The sequence below is a fragment of the Chenopodium quinoa genome, unplaced genomic scaffold (assembly GCF_001683475.1).
Source record: "Chenopodium quinoa cultivar QQ74 unplaced genomic scaffold, ASM168347v1, whole genome shotgun sequence".
Taxonomy (NCBI): Eukaryota; Viridiplantae; Streptophyta; class Magnoliopsida; order Caryophyllales; family Amaranthaceae; genus Chenopodium; species Chenopodium quinoa.
In genome coordinates, this window is record NW_018742415.1 from 438,439 (window position 1) to 459,479 (window position 21,041).

General features: G+C 35.2%; 1 long non-coding RNA gene across 1 annotated transcript; it reads left to right on the forward strand.

Moving 5' to 3' along the window:
- The first annotated feature begins 250 nt into the window (after positions 1–250).
- LOC110706834 lies at positions 251–3,769 on the forward strand. The gene is made up of 3 exons (XR_002508396.1): positions 251–988; positions 1,108–1,238; positions 2,273–3,769. It is a non-coding gene; the product is annotated as an uncharacterized LOC110706834 (long non-coding RNA).
- Positions 3,770–21,041: the final 17,272 nt, after the last annotated feature.

The following is a 21,041-nucleotide window of genomic DNA, read 5'->3' on the forward strand; positions in this document are numbered from 1 at the left end:
AATATTTTTGATACTAAAAGATTTATTAGTATCGGATAATTTTTTTCTGACACTATTTCTTGGGCTTTAACTCAATCTTAATATTAGACTTTACTATAGTGTCGGAAATTTTTTTATCTGATACTAATGACATAATAGTATCAGAAATATTCCGACACTAATTGATTTTTTACTATCAAAATTAACTCGGTTACAAATAGACACCTATAGTTACAAATTATTTCGATACTAAAGCCCATTTGTACATTTAATGAAAATTTTACAAACTTAGCCGGACGGTACATAAAAATTTTAGGGGAAATTTAAAACATTTCATATTTATAATTGAATTCTCCAGAATTTAAACCCTAAACCTACATTTTGGTTTATCTTCTCCCTTCTCTCTCCTATTGCGATTTGGGTTTGGGTTCGTCTGGTTCATGGGTTAGGGTTCGTCTGGTTCGTGGGTTGTTTGGGTTCGTCTGGTTAGTGGGTTTAGGTTCGTGGATTTGGGTTCTTCTGGTTCGTGGGGGTGGTTTTAGGGGTTTCAGATCTAGTTTGTGGGAGGTGGCGTGAGTTTCGTGGGGATGGGCCGGGTCTTCGTGGTTGGTGGATCTGATTTCATGGGTAGTTGTGGGTTTGGTTTCGTGGGAGTGGCGTGGGTGATTTCGTGGTGGTGGCTTAATTGGGATTAATTCAATTTGTGGGTTTCGTGGGTGGTCTAGGTGGTGTCGAGTTTTGTGGTGGTGGGGGATTAATTCAATTCGTGGTGGTGGTGGTCCGATTGGGGTTTTCGTGGTTTTGGTGGTTGTTTCCGGTGGGTTCTGGGTTTTCGGTGGTGGTAAATTACTTGTTATTGCTAGAAATGTTAATACTTGTTGTTTTTGCTGTTTTAAGCTTCAAATTTGCTGCAGGTTGATTGAATCTATGAAAAAGACGTGTAGTTTTTGCTAAGTATATTTTGGGGCCAGTGCTAAGTCAAATTCTATGTTCATTCTAAAAGTTAAAGGTGTGTTAGACTTAATTAATAATTTCTATTATCTATTGGTTTGCTTCAAACTTCAATGTTTTGTTACTTAGTTATCTCCTTATTTCATGTATCTGTTTTTTATGGAAATTTTGGTGCAGTTGTTTGATTATTATTGAAGAAAATAGGGGAGGGGATCAAATGGGTTTACTTTAAGGAGGTAGAGCGGGAGGAAAGTGCTCAATCAAGAAGAGAAGAACGAACAACAAGTGGAACAACCTTACATATGAAGGTATATGATATGACCCCTGTTAATTAATTTATGTTGGTTAAGACTTGGTATTAAGGTATACTACATTGCTTATCCATCTTATTTAATGTATTTTGTTTGATATATCTTAAAGTATTCATTTAATTGTGTTTTTTTTTTTGTTTGGAGAAAATATAATTGGGTACTGGGTTGAAGTTACGAGTTTAGAGACTTTCGATTGTGATATTGTTGTTATGCCTTTGAATTACTTTCTTGTAATGTACTTAGATAACATATATGTGTTGTTAAATGGTAAACATGGTTTGAGATTTGCACGTTTGTAATTGTTTGACCTCTTTGTGAAGTGTAATCTAGCTCTAAATCACTTTTAAAAGGATACAAGATAATTTAATTAAATGACCCTTGATGGTATTTGGGTAGTTCTTGTGTTTGATTCACTCATCATTTGTTACATGTCATAAGGAATTTAATCGTTCATCATTACATTTTGGCTTTGAGAGCTAGTCAATCTTGAAGCTTATGCTCTGTTTATTTGATAACATGTATAATTTGGTTTCTGTACTTGTGAATCCTTATTTACTTAATAAAATGCTTCAAAGAAAGCATGTGTGGCTGGGTTGTGTAAAGCTTTATGTTCTGTAATTGACTAGTACATTAGTTGTACAGCTTTGCATGTGATTGGATCTGTTCATTTTGTTTCCTTTAGATTGGGTTTGTGTTTACTCTTAGTGATGTTGTGGAGGGGGTTTTATTGTTCTAGTGAACTTGGAAATCTACTAATCTTATCTTGAGTGAGGTATGGTTGTGTAGATATGAAAGGTGTGGGTTTCAATTGGTATCAACTTTGCAGCTTATGAATTATAAAATATAGAAAAGGTGTGAACAATTTAGTTAAATTAGTAGATTCATTTTGCTCACCTTTGGACAACCATTATCGAGTGATAAAATGTATGGGTATTACTTTATGCTTTCACTGCATGATCTATGTATGTTAATTATGAAGTATGTTATTGGGTGCTCTTACAAGCAATGCCTTTTCTTTTATCTATGAATAGATTAAACTTTGTAATGGTCTTGATTGTCCAAGCTTGAAGATTCTTGATGCCAGTTTGAACTGAGACAACTGTATATTTTAAATAGAGGTGGCCTGGTGAAAGTGGTGATAATGCATAGTCCATTTTTGTTTAAAAAGATGTGAAGTGCACTTTGTATTATAAGCAGGCATACATTAGATTTTTGTACTATTAACTATATTATGAGACAATATGAATAGAAATTTAATATAAATTCTTTTGTACAAGTATTTTAATTATGTATTTAATTTTGAATCATATATAAATTAGTTGGACAGGGTTCTTTAGTTAATACAAAGACATTGATGCTAAAGAGTGTCTAATATTTGAACGTTCCAATACTAGAGCACTTTTGTTATGTTGAAGCCTATCTTTAGTATCGGAAATTTCCGATACTAAAGGGAACTTTTGAAGCTAGGAAAAACTATTGTAACTGTAATTACAGATACTATAGTGATTCTTTAGTATCGGAAACCAAGTTGATACTAAAGATCTAACTCTTTTGTATCGGAATTTCTGTTACTAATTATCTGATACTAGTTATATTTCCGATACTAAAGGTACCCCTTTTTAGTATCGGATTGAAGAACGGATACCAACACATTAGCCACGGAGGTATTAGTATCCGTTTAGTGTCGGAAATTATTTCCGATACTAATGACCTTTGGTATCGGAAAACAAGCTTTTAGTATCGATTAATTTCTGATACTAAAGACCGATTTTCTAGTAGTGTATGATGCAATTTTTTGTTCTGTTCCGATGCAATTTTTTTTTTGTCCTCTGCTTTTGTATTATTTGCTCTTGTTTTGCTGTTGCCCCCTCCCTCATGCTGCTCCTCTACTTCTGCCTTCCTTTTGCTGCTACCTTGCTGCTTCCCCCTTCCCTTCTGCTATTCCCCTGCTGCTGCCCCTTTCCTTTCTGTTGCTTCCCTGCTGGTTATTAAACATTCTTTTTCCTTTCAATTTTTCTCCCTGACTCAGATTTAGGCTACTGTCACAAAGAGGAAAGTAAAGGCAACTTTAAGTTCAGTTACATGAGTTTGAATTTCATGACTGTCTTTATTCTAAATTAGAACTTCTAAAGCTGGTTATTAAGGATTGAATTTATACTATCAGTAGCAGGAGGAGATAGGTTAGGTGCATAAAGTCGAGGAACTACTAAACTAGGAAGTATTGTGGATTTTTTTTCTTAAGAAATTCTGATTTCTGGAGCTCCCTCTCTTTGGAGACATCTCTCAACTAGCTTTCACAATGTGTAGTTAACTAAGCCTCAGCATTATATCAACATTTGTTTATACTTCTTTTGGTGAAATGGAATGGTATTTTTGCTGCTTTGGAAAATATAACTATCTCATGTGGTCCTTTAGGATAAAGTCAGTAATTTAGCAAGGATACGAGATACAGAATTTGTTTATTATTTTTATAGCATTTATGAAATGCTTCCCCAACATTGGTTTATTATTTTTACAACATTTATATTGTACAGGTATGAGATACAGAATTTGCTATTTTTATAGCAATTTTTGTCTTTTGCGAGCAAGAGCCTCAAAACTATTTGCTATGCAGGCATTGATGCATCCATTTTCTTTGTAACTTGGAATGCATATTCACAGCTATATTGGTTTATTTGATTCTATGAAGAAGTTTCAGGGTATTGTGAGTATGGTAGATTGGTAGCTATTTGTTCCTGGATTATCGACTTATTTGGCCATATAATCCTTAAAATTTTGAACTCCATATATCCTTACAATGTTTACGAGTGATTCACATTACTAGTGTGGCAGTGTGGCAATGTGGGTGCTGCTTCAGGCCCTCAACTGTGCAATTCTGATACTTGGAAAGGAAATCTTGTTTTTGTTTATTGAAAGTACATGGTCACCATAAATGGTCATTATTTACACTTGCAAGTTGTGTTTGGTCTTCTATTTTTGACATAAATTGAGGCTTGAGTGGAGTATTATGGGAATAGCATAAAGCTGCTCAAATGCTTGATTATAGCAGCCTAATAATCTTTTTGGTATGCTACTATGCTTCTCAATCTTTGTTACAGAACACCAGACAGCCAGACAAAAAGCTATGGTTTTGATAAAATAGAACAACCTTCTAGTTTATGAGCTGCTATCTATGAACTACTGTCTTTTATGGACTGTCATCCTTTTTCTGTCTAATTCTGCCTAGTGAATTAATCTTGTTGTATTCTCTCTTATATGGAAGATTCATAAGAAAGCTAAGGGGTTGTTTGGAGTTTCATTCATTAATTATGACCCTCTAGCAGAAATTTATGCAAAATACAAAGCTACTTTTGGGGAATAAATTTCAAGCGTTAATCCCCTAGCTTAAACCTCACTGTGATCATACACTAAAGTACGGTGACGTTCAAAGGGAAAGAAGATAGAGCAAAAGAGTCGCCAACAAGTTTTAGGAACTTGTAAACCGTTCACAGGGTGAAGGTTACACCCCTTAACGATCCAAGAGATCGTCAACTCCATAAGGTCTAGAACCAAATAAGGGTTCGGGGATGAAAGTACAAATTCAACCTAAAATAGATTGAACCTGCCCTAATAATAGGCCTCTACTTTATTCATATCGTATTAATCCTAAACCTGTTTATCTATTTTGGTTGAATATTAATGCACAAATAAAACTATTATTGGCGATCACTTGAATTATAATCACAATTAATCCTAAATAAGATTATTAATTATCTTATTAAGCGTGATTATAAGTATTAATTCCCTGTAAACATGCAATAAAAGGCAAGATCAAACAATATAAATAAATATCATCAAGCAATATAATAATAATAATCATAATAACCATAATAATAATCGTCATATTAAAATAATCATCATAAAATTATAATAATATTATTCATAATCATCATAAATTATAACAATTATAATCATGATCATGTTAATATTAAAGCATAATAACAATAAGAAGATTCTAGACATGATACTAACAAGATTAATAACAAACCCCAGCTTGTCACTAAGCAATAAAAATCAAATCTTTAACCCTAACATAATACTAACAATCATAAATATTAGGAAGAACATAAGAAACATCGTAACAATCATATTTAATATTAAATTTACCTTAGACATGATTAAGAATACCATAATAACAATATAAACATTATTTCTACATCATAATATTAATTAAAATTATTAAAATACTTACTTTGATGCTTGTACCTCTTTCTAATGACAAAATTCACATGTTAGTAACTTCAAAGAAAATAATCAAAACAAACAATTAAATTAAATAATTAAAAGAGAGATTTGGGACCAAACCCTTAGAAATTAAACCTTTCACGTCTAGGGCGAAGACAACTTCGAATATGACTAGGTGTTTCTAGATCTAATAAATGCGGAATTTTGTATGTAAAAACAAGGTTTGAAAAAGAAAGAGAAAGATGAATTGATTAAGGAAATCTTGATGAGAATTAGCGAATGAAAACTGATTGTAGGTGAATATAATTGAAAACTGATTGTTGATGAATGAAAACGGAGTTTTTACGTTGTTATTTATATAGAAAATCAGCCAAAAAGAAAAAATATCAAAACAGAGCACTTGGCGCACGTGAAACAGAGCTGGCGCCAACCTTGGCTAATTGGCGTCAGACGCCAACACTAGCGCCAGGCGCCAGGCCTAGCTCCAAGCGCCAATGCCTGGTGTCAGGTGCCAGACCTGTTTTTGACGCATTTTCGAAAATCAGATAAGTTTTGCCGTACTGGAGGATGAAATGGTATCTTTTCCTCGAAAAGTCAACAAAAGTCAATTTATCAATGCTAATTGAATTAGGAATGAAAAGAACCTTTTAGAAGAATCTAGAAGACTAAAACCATTCCTAATTGCATTAGGAGTGATAAATCATATTAGGCCCTCCTCTAGATCATTGGGCCGCACATAAAGCTCAAATCGGGCCCATTTTGGTAAATTGGCCATAATTTCCTCATTATTCATCGGAATTGGGTTTATAATATATCGTTGGAAAGGTCTTTGTAAGCCTCATCCAACTACACTACTATTGGACCCATATCATGGACCAACCAAACTGGATTGATTGTTTTCCTAAAATAAGTTTTCAAAAACAAAGAAAAGAGGAAAGAATTTAAAACTATCCGCAACACTAAACTTTCCACACTTTCGCTTCATTCGATTATGATTCGACGTGAAAGGTACTCATCACTGGGTTTGGTTTTGGGGAGACACAAATAGGTGTCTACAAAAGCCCCCACTTTGACTGAGTTTGGAAAAACGTGAGTTTCGAAAAACTAAAGCCAAAGTATCGATAGGGACGGAGAATGATTCAGAATGTTCTGCGGTCCTAAATCACTCTTGTAACGCCGATACCTGCAAACTAGCGTTAGTTAAACAGATAAAAGAGTTAAGAAACGAGTATCTTGCACCGTCGAGCACACTTCTCTGAAAGTAACCGATTGTTTTGATGACGCCCTGCAAGCTAGAGAATGTCATCCCGCTTGAAAACTGCTGCGCCTGTAACTGCTTCCGAATTAGAAGATTGCTTCGCCTGAAACGATCCTCCTCCGCTTTGATAATATTCCACATCCAAGGGAATACTATCGAAGACTGCTTCACTTGAAACAATCTTCAGTTGTTTGTGACAACTCTCCACAATCTAGGGAACGCCACCTTGCTGTTTCGATGTTCACTCGTCTCTGAAAAAAGAGTTTTTTTTTTATATAATCTTCTGAATGACGTGTCCACGCATCTTTGAACGAAGAGCTTGATAATAGGATGCCCACGCGTCTCTGAGCGAAAGAGCTTGTAAATAGGAGATCTTTGATGATATGTCCACGCGTCTCTGAACAAAGAGCTTTTGATGATATGGTTCACGCGTCTCTGAACAATAAAGCTTTGATAGAAATGTCCACGCGTCTCTGAACAAAAGAGCTTGAATGATATGCCCACGCGTCTCTGGAGCAAAGAGCTTTGAAAATGTTCATGCATCTCTGAACAAAAGAGCTTGAATAATATGCCCACGCGTCTCTGGAGCAAAGAGCTTTGATGGAAATGTTCACGCGTCTCTGAACAAAAGAGCTTGAATAATATGCCCACGCGTCTCTGGACAATAGAGCTTCGGTACTTGAACGTTTGTTGCGATAATATTCTGAAGAAAAATTTTCGAAGACCAACGTTTGTCGATCTCTAAAGCTCGCATGAACTTTGCTTCTGCTAAAACCCGTACGTCGGTGTTTCCGTGATGAGCCAATTCTTAGGCTCTTTAAGCTAAGTGAGACGAACTTTCATCAGGTTAACCACTTATTGTGATTGTAATCAAACTGACTACTTAATCATGTCAAATTGCTTATAGGGGCTAACTGGCGTACCAAGGAACCTGAAATTGCTATATGAGGTCGAAATCACCTTTCTGAAAGGCTTCGAGCTCTGTCGCTGCTGAAATATCTCTGGCGCCAAGAATTGACTCTGTCGCCGAACGTTGTGATAGGGTCTTCCCTATTCTGCTGCACCTGTATTTATTTTTTACTATAGAACTTTGTCAATCTCTTTAATCATCTTAGGGTTGACCTAAGGTTTTGCATTGCTTGACTCTTTGACTTGACACGACTCAAGGCATAAACTTGACTCGATATGATTGACTGACTCGAGGTTGACTCGACTCGAAGTGTAATGACACATGTGTGCATAGTGTTGACTCAACATGACTCAATGTGAACATGACTTGTGTGTGCATTGTAATGTGATTATGCGACTCGAAAATGCAAAAAAGCAAAATTTTTCCGTCATTTTTGTGGAGGGTACCGACTTTCTCCCGAAAAAGAAAAACGCGAAAAAAAGAAGCGAAGTTTTTGAAGTTTTGAAGATGCATGTTGAATGAGCTTAGTCAAATGTTTTTTGATACTATCTCTCAAGGTGCAAGGATTAATCCATCCTAGGCTATCTCAATGGTTGACTCAATGATGAAAGTAACTTAGGCACGGAGGCTAAGCACTTCATACTTCGTGATGCAATAACGATTATGATTGATGAGTGATGTCGATATGACAAGGCATGCTTCAACGTTGTGATTTCATGACAAAGGGTTCCTAAGGGAAATATATTTGGTCATGTATGTGTGATGTGTGTGATAGTGACACTAAAGCTAGGCCGCAAGAGCTAAGTGTGTGGAAAAATATTATTTGTTAAAAGAGTCAAATGGTGGTGACTCTTAGGCTAGGTAAGCTAATGATGTAGGGATCAAGCCCCCAAGTCTAGCTCTAAATGAATAGGGATGAGCATTGGAGATCCCTTGATATGATCATGGTGTAAGTGTGTGAATGTGAATATGAATGCATATTTATTACGGCCGCACCTCGATGTGAGGTTGCCTACGTCTCCGTTAGGAATCAAGCCGAACGTAGCTCTAGCCGAACCTCGCACAAGTGTGTATACCTCAAAAAGGTATTTTAAGGGTTGTAACGTGGCTAGGCTAAAGGTTATAGAAGAAGGGGATAAAGGCTCAAGACCCTAGATAAGCCCCCAAGGTGTGCAACCTCGCTTTTGAATCTTTATATTTTTATGCTTGAGTTTCTACTCTTTTTTAGTTCTCTTTTATCTTGCTTTAGCATCTATTTTATTTTTATAAGTGTGGGCAATCTCGATTATGTGGTTTATCACTCACTTGACATTCATGTTTCTCAGGCATGGTACCGAGCACTCGATAAGAGACGCAATCTGAGACGTGTTCTTATCAAAGATATTTTCATATCAAAGACATTGGAACACTTAGCTTACCCTTTTGTACACTTTTATGATTATTTTTACTTTTATTTTTTGCTAATTTAATTTTTGAATCACTTAAGTTTTTTTTAGAATTGCATAAGTTGTACACCATCCCATCCCAAGGTTAGGTAGATGTAGGTTGAAACAAGAAGGGTCTATCGTTAGACGAGGCTCAAAGTGGTTTATGAAGAAAGGATTGCATATTTGAAAGGTGAAAAGAGATATGATGTAGCTACAAGGGGTGCCTCAAATCATTGGTATACCTTGTGCTTAATTCGACATGGATTTTTTTTTTTTGATGTAATATAATGAAATGATCATATATAAGGAAATAAATGCTCATTTTATTAAAAGAAAAGATATAATGATCCTACAAAATAAATCTAAGGAGAATAAAAAGGTGCCTATGCTAGACTTATTGGGGAAAGGGTAAATAACAAAAAAAGAAATAGAAAAAAAAGAGGTCACGAAATCTTGTTGGTTAAGCTCGCCTCTTGTCTTGTGTTGTTTGCTTTATCATTACTCGCTCTTCTTGTTAATTGGAGGTGTGGGAAGCTTGTTATTATCAATCAAATGTTAGATACCTTCCTTTAGCTTCCAACAGCTCTCAGTAGCATGACCCCTACCTTGGTGGTACTTGCAGTGTTTGTTTGGATTCCAACTAGGCAATCTTTTCTTAAGTGGGGGATCTCGAATAGGTCCAATGAGAGTAATGAGTCCTTTGGCATGGAGTCGATCGAAAGCATCATCATAGCTAATTCCAATAGGGGTAAATTCCCTTTTTGGTTGCTTTCGATTACCCATGGTAGGATCTCACTAAGGTCGAAAGTACCAACACTATTACTAGAGTAGGTGTTTTCAGAAGAAGAAGGATAATTGTTCTTCTTCCCTTTACAACCACTGTTGTTATTATTACTGATCTTGGCCTTCTTGTCGCGCGGAGGAACATGAAGGAGATTTGAATCAATGAAGTCTTGAACACGATCCTTGAGGGCGAGACACTTTTCGATAGTGTGACCGCGACCTCTATGATATCGACGATAGGAATTTGGATTCCAATTGGGAAAACGTTTTTCAGGTGGCGGGTCTTGACCTTGATCATGAAGACAGTCAAAAGTTTTATTGTAAGTCGTTCCTATTGGTGTGTATTCTTCAATGGTCAGTTTTGCCTGTGGCTTAGGAGCATTGAGTTCTTCATTAAACCCTTGGCGAGAATTTTGTTCGATGGCCATTACCCGATTTGCTAATCCTTCTACCACATTCAAGAGCATGGCAACGACATCTTGTAATTTTCGAACGTCCTCTTTTAGACTTGACGAGTCCTCCCTAGTATTATCTAAGAAAAGACTTTCATCCTCATCAATTATGGCCACTTCATCGAGAGAGGGCATATAAGCTGTCTCGATCATGGGCTCTCCTACAGGTGTGATAAGAAGTGATGGATCGAAAGATGCTTGATCATCTTCGATGGCTAGAATCTCGGAAGTTTCATTGTTATTGATCAGATCTTGAATAGATTCTTTGAGTTTCCAACACTCCTCAGTGTCATGACCCTTTCCTTGGTGATATTTACAGTGCTTATTAGGGTCCCACTTAGGTGGCCTGGCTTCTGGAACTGGATCTTTGATGGGCCCTATGGGCATGACTAGTCCTTTGTGGTGTAGTTTCTCGAAAGTCATTTCATAACTCATACCAAGTGGAGTGAACACCCTCTTTGATCTTTGGATTCGTGGTTTAGAGACGTTCGTGGCATGTACCTCATTAATGGGAGAGGAAGAAGAAGGATGGTCGCTCTTTTTTCCTCTCGCACTATTATCTTTCAAAAGGTCATCTTCGATGTCGATGCCTATATTATAGAAAGCCTTGAAAGTATTTAAATTGTGTTGGTACTTTAAGTGCCTTGAATACTTCCCTTGGAGATTCTTGATAAACATCCTCACAGATTCCTTTTCGGTAGGAGCCTTGACCATATTAGCGGAAGTTTCCCTCCACTTATTAAAGAAAGAAGTGAACCCTTCGTTTTCTTTTTGTTTTAACATCTCGAGTTGTCTATAGTCTGTTTCGTCTTGAATATTGCACTTGTACCTATCTATGAAAGCGTTTGTTATCGACTCCTAAGAAGAGGTTTTTTCTTTCTCGAGAGAAAAGAACCATTGTTGACAAACGGTTTCGAGAGATAGTGGGAACAGAGAGGGGAAAACCTTCTTATCGATACCCTTAATGCTCATTATAGTTTCAAAAGCTCTTAGATGGAAGTAAAGGTTATCTATTGCCTTGAATTTAGGGATGTCAGTGGCGTTGAACTTATGCGGAAGAAGTTCCTTGTCCAGCGAGACCCCTTGTGAACTCATGCCCTGAAATTTATAGTCACTAGATAGCTTACTCAAACTTTCTTGCATGAGGTTCATTTGTTGTTGCTTCACGGGATCATCGATCTTGAGTGTGAGTAGCTTCAGTGTCTCAGTCACGTTAGTCAATTGACTCCTAAGTTCATTAACTTCCTCTTGAGTTGCCATTATCTTTTTAGCCTTCCTCTTTTGACGACTCGGTTTATCGAAAAGTGAAACTTGAATAAAGAGGTTGTCCTTGATTAATCGCCCTTCTCTCCTCGACCAAGTACTGTGGAAAAGGAATTTGGGGATATTCATTGTTAATTATTTAACTCAAACTCTATTCAACATGCAATGGAAGGAGGATGTGAAGAAAGATTGGAATAGAATGTGAAGAATATTTAGATGTAGATGGAGGGATATGGAGAATTAGTAATAGAAGGTACTCCCCAATTCAAATGACGGAAAAGACCGACTCATGCGTGAACCTAAGACATGGTCATGGTGACATATACTCAAAGTGTGTGCTAAGACTAGTGAGTGTAGGTGACATGTTAAGACTTGTGTTATGACCATGTGGCTAGACTATGTGACTTAGACTCAATTAATGACTCGACAAGGTGTTATTGACAGCGAAAATCAACCGAATTAATTAGAAAACTGATTAATTAGACACTAGTTGATGACTAGACCAATAATCTGAACTGTCAAACGACAGAACTGGCGTCACACTGTGCAGCTTGGCGCCAGACAACACAACTGTCGCCAGGAGCCACACTCCACAGTGTGGCGCTACAGCTCAGACTTTGGCGCCAATATTGGAGCTTCAATCTGGGACTGTTTTCGGTGTTATTAATTAACTAGGGTATGCCTAAAGTCGTAATAGGTCAATTCCGATTAAAATATTAGACTTTATTAACTCAAATTAATTAATTAATTAGGCAAAGTTCTTTAAGTCATTAATTTATTTAATCTCAACACAAGTCAACAAACGGTTAAGAGAAACATAGAATATATGCACAACAAATAATGCACAATTAGTCAAGTAGGCACAATATGATGCAATGAGTTTGCAACCTAACCATGGCTCTAGTTCTCTAAAGTTTGGGATATGGTTTAGTCAATAGAGGGTCCATGGTTAATTGTTTGGATGCACCGCGCGGAAGCCTAACCGTGAAGGGTTGACGCGAGTGGATGGGACACCGCGAGCTTTAGAAAAAAAAAAACTCGTTTCCATGGTTTGGTGAATTCAACATTCTCGGATGTACCCTTTGTTGCACAGAGCGTTCAATCAGGTAGCCGGAGCATGAATTCCCAGAGGGTTATGTCCATATGTAGAACACATATGGGTTTCAGAAAAGTGAGAAAAAATTCAATCAGGAAGTAGGATCGAGCAAACAATACGAAAAACCGGTCGAAATCAGAACGCATATTTCTGGCTCGGTATTGGGGGAGGTTGGCGCCAACAATCAGAGACTGGCGCCAGTTTTAACTGTAGCGCCTGGCGCCAATGCCGGCGTCTGGCGCTACGGCTAAAAGTCTGGCGCCAAGCTTTGGCCCCTGGCGCTACTTCCCACATGCCTCAGCAGCTTTCTGTGCTCGATAAAATTTTCCAGTTTCGCGCGGTGTTATTTCGGTCCTAGTTGTGAAAGATGTTTCTCAAATTTCCTACGTGTAAAATCCTATGTTTTTAACTCATTACGGATGGTATTTCCAATGAGATCTTTTTTATGCATATGACAATAATGTTAATCAAAATTACGCACATGAAATACTTAGAACGTTTCGAGTCTCATCCACTCATTCTAAATCATTGCCGAAACAAATTCAGGAATTAAAATAGAAATCCTCCCCAGTGGAGTCGCCAAAAACTGTAGGGAATGAATTTCAAGCGTTAATCCCCTAGCTTGAACCCCACTGTGATCATACACTAAAGTATGGTGGCGTCCAAAGGGAAAGAAGATAGAGCAAAAGAGTCGCCAACAAGTTTTAGGAACTTGTAAACCGTTCACAGGGTGAAGGTTACACCCCTTAACGATCCAAGAGATCGTCAACTCCATAAGGTCTAGAACCAAATAAGGGTTCATGAATGAAGGTACAAATCTAACCTAAAAGAGATTGAACCTGCCCTAATAATAGGTCTCTACTTTATTCAGATCGTATTCATGTGCGCTTTCTAATTAACATACAATCAATAGGATTAACCCTAAACCTGTTTATCTATGTTGGTTGAATATTAATGCACAAATAAAACTATTATTGGCGATCACTTGAATTATAATCACAATTAACCCTAAACAAGATTATTAATTATCTTATTAAGCGTGATAACAAGTACCAATTCCCTTTAAACATGCAATAAAAGGCGTGATCAAGCAATAAAAATAAATATCATCAAGCAACATAATAATAATAATCATAATAACCATAATAATAATCGTCATATTAAAATAATCATCATAAAATCATCATCATAAAATTATAATAATAATATTCATAATCATCATAAATTATAACAATTATAATCATAATCATGTTCATGTTAATATTAAAGCATAATAAAAAATAGCAAGATTCTAGGCATGATACTAACAAGATAATAACAAACCCTAGCATGTCACTAAGCAATAAAAATCAAATTTTTAACCCTAACATGATACTAACAACCATAAATATTAGGAAGAACATAAGAAGCATCGTAACAATCATATTTAATATTAAATTTACCCTAGACATGATACTCAGAATATCACAATAACAATATAAACATTATTTCTACATCATAATATTAATTAAAACTATTAAAGTACTTACTTTGATGCCTCTTACCTCTTTCTAATAACAAAATACATACGTTAGTAACTTCAAGGAAAATAATCAAAACAAACAATTAAATTAAATAATTGAAAGAGAGATTTGGGACCAAACCCTCAGAAATTAAACCTTTCACGTCTAGGGCGAAGGAAACTTCGAATATGGCTAGGTGTTTCTAGATCTAATGAATGCGGAATTTTGTATGTAAAAACAAGGTTTGAAAAAGAAAGAGAAAGATGAATTGATTAAGGAAATCTTGATGAGAATTAGCGAATGAAAACTGATTGTAGGTGAATATAATTGAAAACTGATTGTTGATGAATGAAAACGGAGTTTTTACGTCGTTATTTATAGAGAAAATCAGCCAAAAAGATAAAATATCAAAACAGAGCACTTGGCGCACGTGAAACAGAGCTGGCGCCAACCTTGGCTAATTGGCGCCAGGCGCCAACACTGGCGCCTGGCGCCAGGCCTAGCTCCAAGCGCCAATGCCTGGTGTCAGGCGCCAGGCCTGTTTTTGACGCGTTTTCGAAAATCAGATAAGTTTTTCCGTACTGGAGGATAAAATCGTATCTTTTCCTCGAAAATGCTTTTTGATTTTAATTAAAACTCTGAAAAGTCAACAAAAGTCAATTTATCAATGCTAATTGAATTAGGAATGAAAAGAACCTTTTAGAAGAATCTAGAAGACTAAAACCATTCCTAATTTCATTAGGAGTGATAAATCATATTAGGCCCTCCTCTAGATCATTAGGCCGCACATAAAGCTCAAACCGTGCCCAGTTTGGTAAATTGGCCATAACTTCCTCATTATTCATCGGAATTGGGCTTATAATATATCGTTGGAAAGGTCTTTGCAAGCCCCATCCAACTACACTACTATTGGACCCATATCATGGACCAACCAAACTAGATTGGCTGTTTTCCTAAAATAAGTTTTCAAAAACAAAGAGAAGAGGAAAGAAATTAAAACTATCCGCAACACTAAACTTTCCACACTTTCGCTTCATTCGATTATGATTCGACGTGAAAGGTACTCATCACTGGGTTTGGTTTTGGGGAGACACAAATAGGTGTCTACACTACTGGAGATTGATAAGCAAGTTGAATGTCGAGAGTGATGAAGAAGATGATGTGAATTCTACTCATTCAGACACTTATTCTTCTACAAGTCAATCCGAAAAACGTCCCATGAAAATAGAGGATGATCATTAAACTCCTTTAAAAATGGCAAAAGTGAAGGCTTCTACGATTCATTCTTCCGCAAGTGATTCCACTACTCAATCCGGAAAACGTTCTACAAAGGCAAAGGATGCTAAGGAAAGGAAAAGAACAAGGTAGATTTGAAGAGTTTGTGTAGGAATGATGATGATGATTTGGTGGGCTCCCTTCATGATGTTTCTAATAATTTTAGGAAGATATTTGAAAATATCAATGTTAATCTTGGGACTATGGCTAATGCATGGTCTAAAGCGGAAGAAAGAGAGCAAAGGATGGATGAAAAAGTGAACAAGGTTTTGGATGAGGTGATGAAGTTAGATGGAATTTCTCCATCCGAAGCTTTAGAGGTTGCTACAGTTCTCATGGCAGCCATTAAGCGCCAACTAATATGAAGAAACAATATGAAATTGACCTTCTCAAGAAGAAGTAGAAAGTTTTGTCCTAAGTTGTTATGAAGAAACAAGGTTTTGGATGGTTTTTTGTATTTATTTTTATTTTTTATTTGAGAATACTAGAATTTCAATGCTTTTGTAATCAACAATTTATGTGACTTCGCCTATATCTAGCATATGTTATATTATGGTAATTGGTTCAAATATATATATATATATATATATATATATATATATATATATATATATATATATATATGTTGCTCTACATTGTATAATGTATAGCAAAAGTTAGCCAAGACAACAAAAAATAGAAGGAAAGCTATTTGTTTCCAAGTTATCTATTCCAAACAAGAGGAAGGGATTGGTTAATTGTTTACGTTTCCTTAGTAATACCTAACAACTAGTAAGGGTAACACTATATGTCACCCTTTCCCCTCCTAATTTGTTTCTATTCCCTTACATTAACTAATTTGATACCAAACGTCCCATCAAATTCTAAGAATTAAACCTATTCTACTAATTACAATATTTTTTCCTTAATCGCTCCTAGGAGTCCATACAACACACGAAGTTCCATACTTAAACCAAGAAGTGAAAGGTAGAATTGACTGAAGGTTTGAAATAAATCAACTCTAGTTTTTTTTTTTTTTTAGTTTAAATTCAATTTAATTTATATTTTTTTATTGAAGTTACTAACAATTTATTTGTATTGTAATAATTCAAATAAACGTGGAACGTTAGTAATTAATTCAATTAATTACTCTTATTATTGTTATTATTATTCCTATTTCTAGTGTCATGATTAGGTCTATTGTTAGGATTTGATTTGACAAACGTTATTATGGATAAATTCCTTCTAATGTTATTTTTGATTCTATTACTTTATTGATCACCGTGTTGTACGTTTAAAGGGAATATGTAATTGAAAATCACGACTAATAAGATAATTGGTTATCAGGTTTAGGTTTCTTTTTAATCTTATTGTTTAATTAAGTGATCACTAATATTTAGAATTATGTGTTGCATTAATATTCAACCAATTTAGCCTAATCTAGTTTGAAATTGAATATTATTTTGTATGCCTTTGAGATCGCAGGAATCACTTTTTACTATAAGAATCGAGTTGAGGCCATTACGGGTGAATGAGACCCCATGACTCTCTTCGTACGTTCATCCCCGATCCTCCTTTCGTGGTTTTAAACCATATAGAGTTAGTAATCTCATGAATTATGAATGGGGTGTAACCTTCACAGGTCAATTGTTATTTCCTATCGTTGTCCCTTAATCATGGTTGTCTTTTATGATCCATGAACGGTTTACAAGTTCCTTAAAAAAATTTTGGCGGCTCTCTACTTTGTTTTGTCCCTAATCGTATCTCAATTCTCACTTTCTATGAGTGCCAAGCATATTTACCACATTCTTATGTAGGCACTCTTCGAACGACGCCTACACGCGCACATCCTTAACCTTTTTAATCTATGGAGTTCCTACCTCGATTTCTGTGCTCGATTTATGAGAGTGGTGGAGTACTCGACTTTGTTGCGCATGTAGGAGTTAAGAGTTCTCTAGAGATTCGATTTATCCTATTTTTGGGAATAAATTGCAGGTGCTACTTTGCATTAATGGCTAGGCGTGCGGTGTGAGGTGGGTTGTTGTAGTGTCGGTGATGGTGGTTGTAGGCGGGTGGCTGTTGGAGGTTGGATATGGAAGATGGGTGGTGATGTTTAACTAGATTACGGGGCAGCAGTAGCAACAAGGTGGAGCTTGTGCTTTCAACCTTGAAATGATTAGTTTCTCGTCTAGAACAACCACCTATACTAGGGCTGAGCAAAGCTACCCGAAAAACCGAAAACCCGTTCCCTTACCATTCCGAAAATTAGGGTACTCGATCCGATAACCGAAATGGTTTGGGTACCTATTCCGACAATTTGTTATCGGGTATGGTTATTGGGTATCATTTTAAAATTAACGGTTACCCGTTCCGAACCGATAAGCAATTTTTTGTTTTTTATCCTACTTAAATCTATTTTTCCAAAATCTAAACTTTTACTTTACTTCATAATCACTATATAATATCAATGATTAGTAATATAGTTAATAATTTTGTCAAGATCATGTGGTATTGTTGTTAATTAGTGTTAAAATATATCATAATAACTAATTTATTAAGTTTAATGATCACTATTGGATAGTTTATTGGGTACCCGATAACCGATCCGAAAATCCGAGTACCCGAAGTCCGGGTACCCGAACTTAGGTTCGGTTTATGGATATCACTTTTAGTGATATTGGTTATCGGGTACCCGAACCGTTAGTACTAATGGTACGGGTACCCGTCCCATGCTCACCCCAAACCTATACATACAACCAAAGACGAGGGATAGACCGAGACAAATAAAATAAAATAATTAAAAGAAAATAAATAAAGTAAATTAAGATAAAGAGACGACACAAAAACTAAAACTAAAAATTAATTAAAACAATATAAGAAAATAAAATCTAACAAAATAAGAATTAAACTAACAAAAATTACTAATTAAACTAAAAACAAACAAAAAATACCGAATAATATTGATACTTTATTAACGAGTGTAGACACTTTAAAATGTCTCCCTGACCGAAACCTGATTATGAAGAAAACCTTGTATTGCCATTTGGTTTGGTTTAGTGTTGAAATCAAGGGGTACTTGATTTTATTTCTAAATCCATTTCTAGCCAGTATTTATTTTGATCTTAATCCCAATATAAATTGAGGTCTGAAGGAGTTGTGTCTTTTACCGATATTTAATTACAAAATTTGAAATGGATCAATTATCAATTAGTTTGTTTAATTAGGATGTCATTATGTCTTTTCTATAGTTTAATAATAAACTTTGGCTTAAAAGGTAATCCAAAGCTTAATTGAATGGATCCTATAATGTCACACAAATAAGGTATGGATTGATCAAAGGGATAAAGGGCCAATGTTGGCCCAAGTCATGTGGTTGGCTATATAGGGAAAGAAGGAGACGAGAGTTTGTGGGTAAGCTTAATTTATATAAATTAATTTTATAATTGTAGGTTCTTGGGAATTAAATACACAACCTTACAAACATTAATAAGCAAAAACGAACCAAACTTCCTCTCTCTTCCTCACGTGAGGCAAACAGTTTGTAAGACCCGAGATTTTAAATTTTGATTTATTATACTTTAATCTATATTTTAAGTTTAAATTTTAATCTTTATTTAATTAGTGTGAATGTTTAAGTCCTAACTTTTATCATAGGATAATATTATTACGAGGGAAAATTATTTATTTTAAAATTTATTTCGGCGGGTCAAATGATATTATTTATGTTTGGTCAGATGCATCAAAATCTATATTTTATCCGGGAGAGTGAAATAACTAAAATACCCCTGCTTATTATAAAAGGCAAAACCCACCTCTTCCACTTAGCTCTCTTTCTTCACGGTCAAGTATTGAATGCCAAATGAAGTTTTGTTTGTTCTTTTACTTGTTGCTCAATTTTACCCAACCAATCGAAGTTGATTGAATAAGCTTAGCTCAATCTTGAGCTTATCCAACTCCTTCACGGTTAAGAAATATACTACTAGTTTAAAAGGAATAGCGATATTACTTGTTTCACTCTTTATAGTAATATATACTACTAGTTTTACTCATATTAAATAGTAATTGTTTTCACAAGTTACGTTTACTAATTTCTATAAGAGTTTTGATGATTTCATGTTAAATAATTAAAGTATTAATAGTTTTATTCTTTTTCTCCACTAATATGATAGTAGAAGTATCTATTTTCAAAATAGTTCTTGTTTTACTCGTATAGAGGTAATAATTGTTTTATTCTATAAAAATATAAGTTTATACTTATTTTATCAAAGTTTTTGAATTAAGAAGCTATTAAAGGGGATTTATTGTTATTGGGTATGATCGAATGAGTCATGGCAATGAGAAACTAATGATGGAATTTGCGAGTTCAAATGATGATTATTGGGAAATAAGCTAAGTGAGATGATTAAGGATGATTAAATGAGGTAATCATTATGTCTAGCCCTATATGTTTAACCAATATGTCTAGCAATTATGTTCAGTAGTGTATATGTAACTATTATGTTTAGCTACTGTGTTTAGACCCGTGTGTGTGACAATTATGTTAGGTTATTATGAGTGCACGTGTGTAATCTTAAATGGCATGTTGTTGTATCACATGTATGCATGTATGATATGTTTGGCATGCTATGATTTAAAAGCATGGTATGTGCAAATGACATGACATGACCTTTTATATCCTTGTATAATTAACTTGCGAGATGATAAACATGTTTATTGATGTATTTCAGCCTTTTGATTTATAGGAATGATTTTATATATACACAATGTTCTATTGATTTGTGGATGTCTCGAAAGTATGTTAATAATCTACGAATAACTTTTAAAGATACATAACTTAATAAATGAAATTGAAAGACCTAGTCCGTCTGGCAGCATATGTTATTTTTCGGTCATGCAATGCATGCATGTACCCATGGGGCACCAGCCCAACTTTGTCAAGCACCTGCTCTATGTTAGGGGCACCGGCCCATCGCGGAAGACGTTCTGCAATTTCATACTGTCCAGCAACTAGCATGTCCACCAAAAAGATTACGAATTCCTGAATTCTATTAAAGGACTTATGAGAACTCACAAGGATACTCTATTGATGAGTTTTACGATATACTGATATGTATGATCGTTCATAAAGATGTCTTACCATCATACAAGGTGATAAGAATGCTATGAACGACAGGTATTTCTAGTAATTTTATTAATTTATAAATTATGTGTACGGTATTTGTTATGCTATGCCCCTGTGAAATATTTAATGATTGTGATTATTTTATTAAGTGTTATGAATGAATGATTATGAAATAAGTCTATGTGCTATAAATTTGTATGAAGTATAAAGTTGTTCTGAAATGATTTAATATGATACGATAGATGTAACTTTTGTCGGCATTGGAAAGTGAACTGAACGTGGAAAATAAGCAATTTACAGGTAGAGGAAATTATGTTAATGAAAGGGGGAAACAATTCCACACGAATAAAAGTTATGTTATATCCAAAATCTGTACTTACCTATGATCTTACTTAAAGGGAATGATCCTTGTCGACACAACTTTTAAAGATGATGAGGTTAGATTATTTCTGAACAACTATGTGTGTATGATATATGCTCAAATGATTTTGAAAGAAAAACTGTTTTTA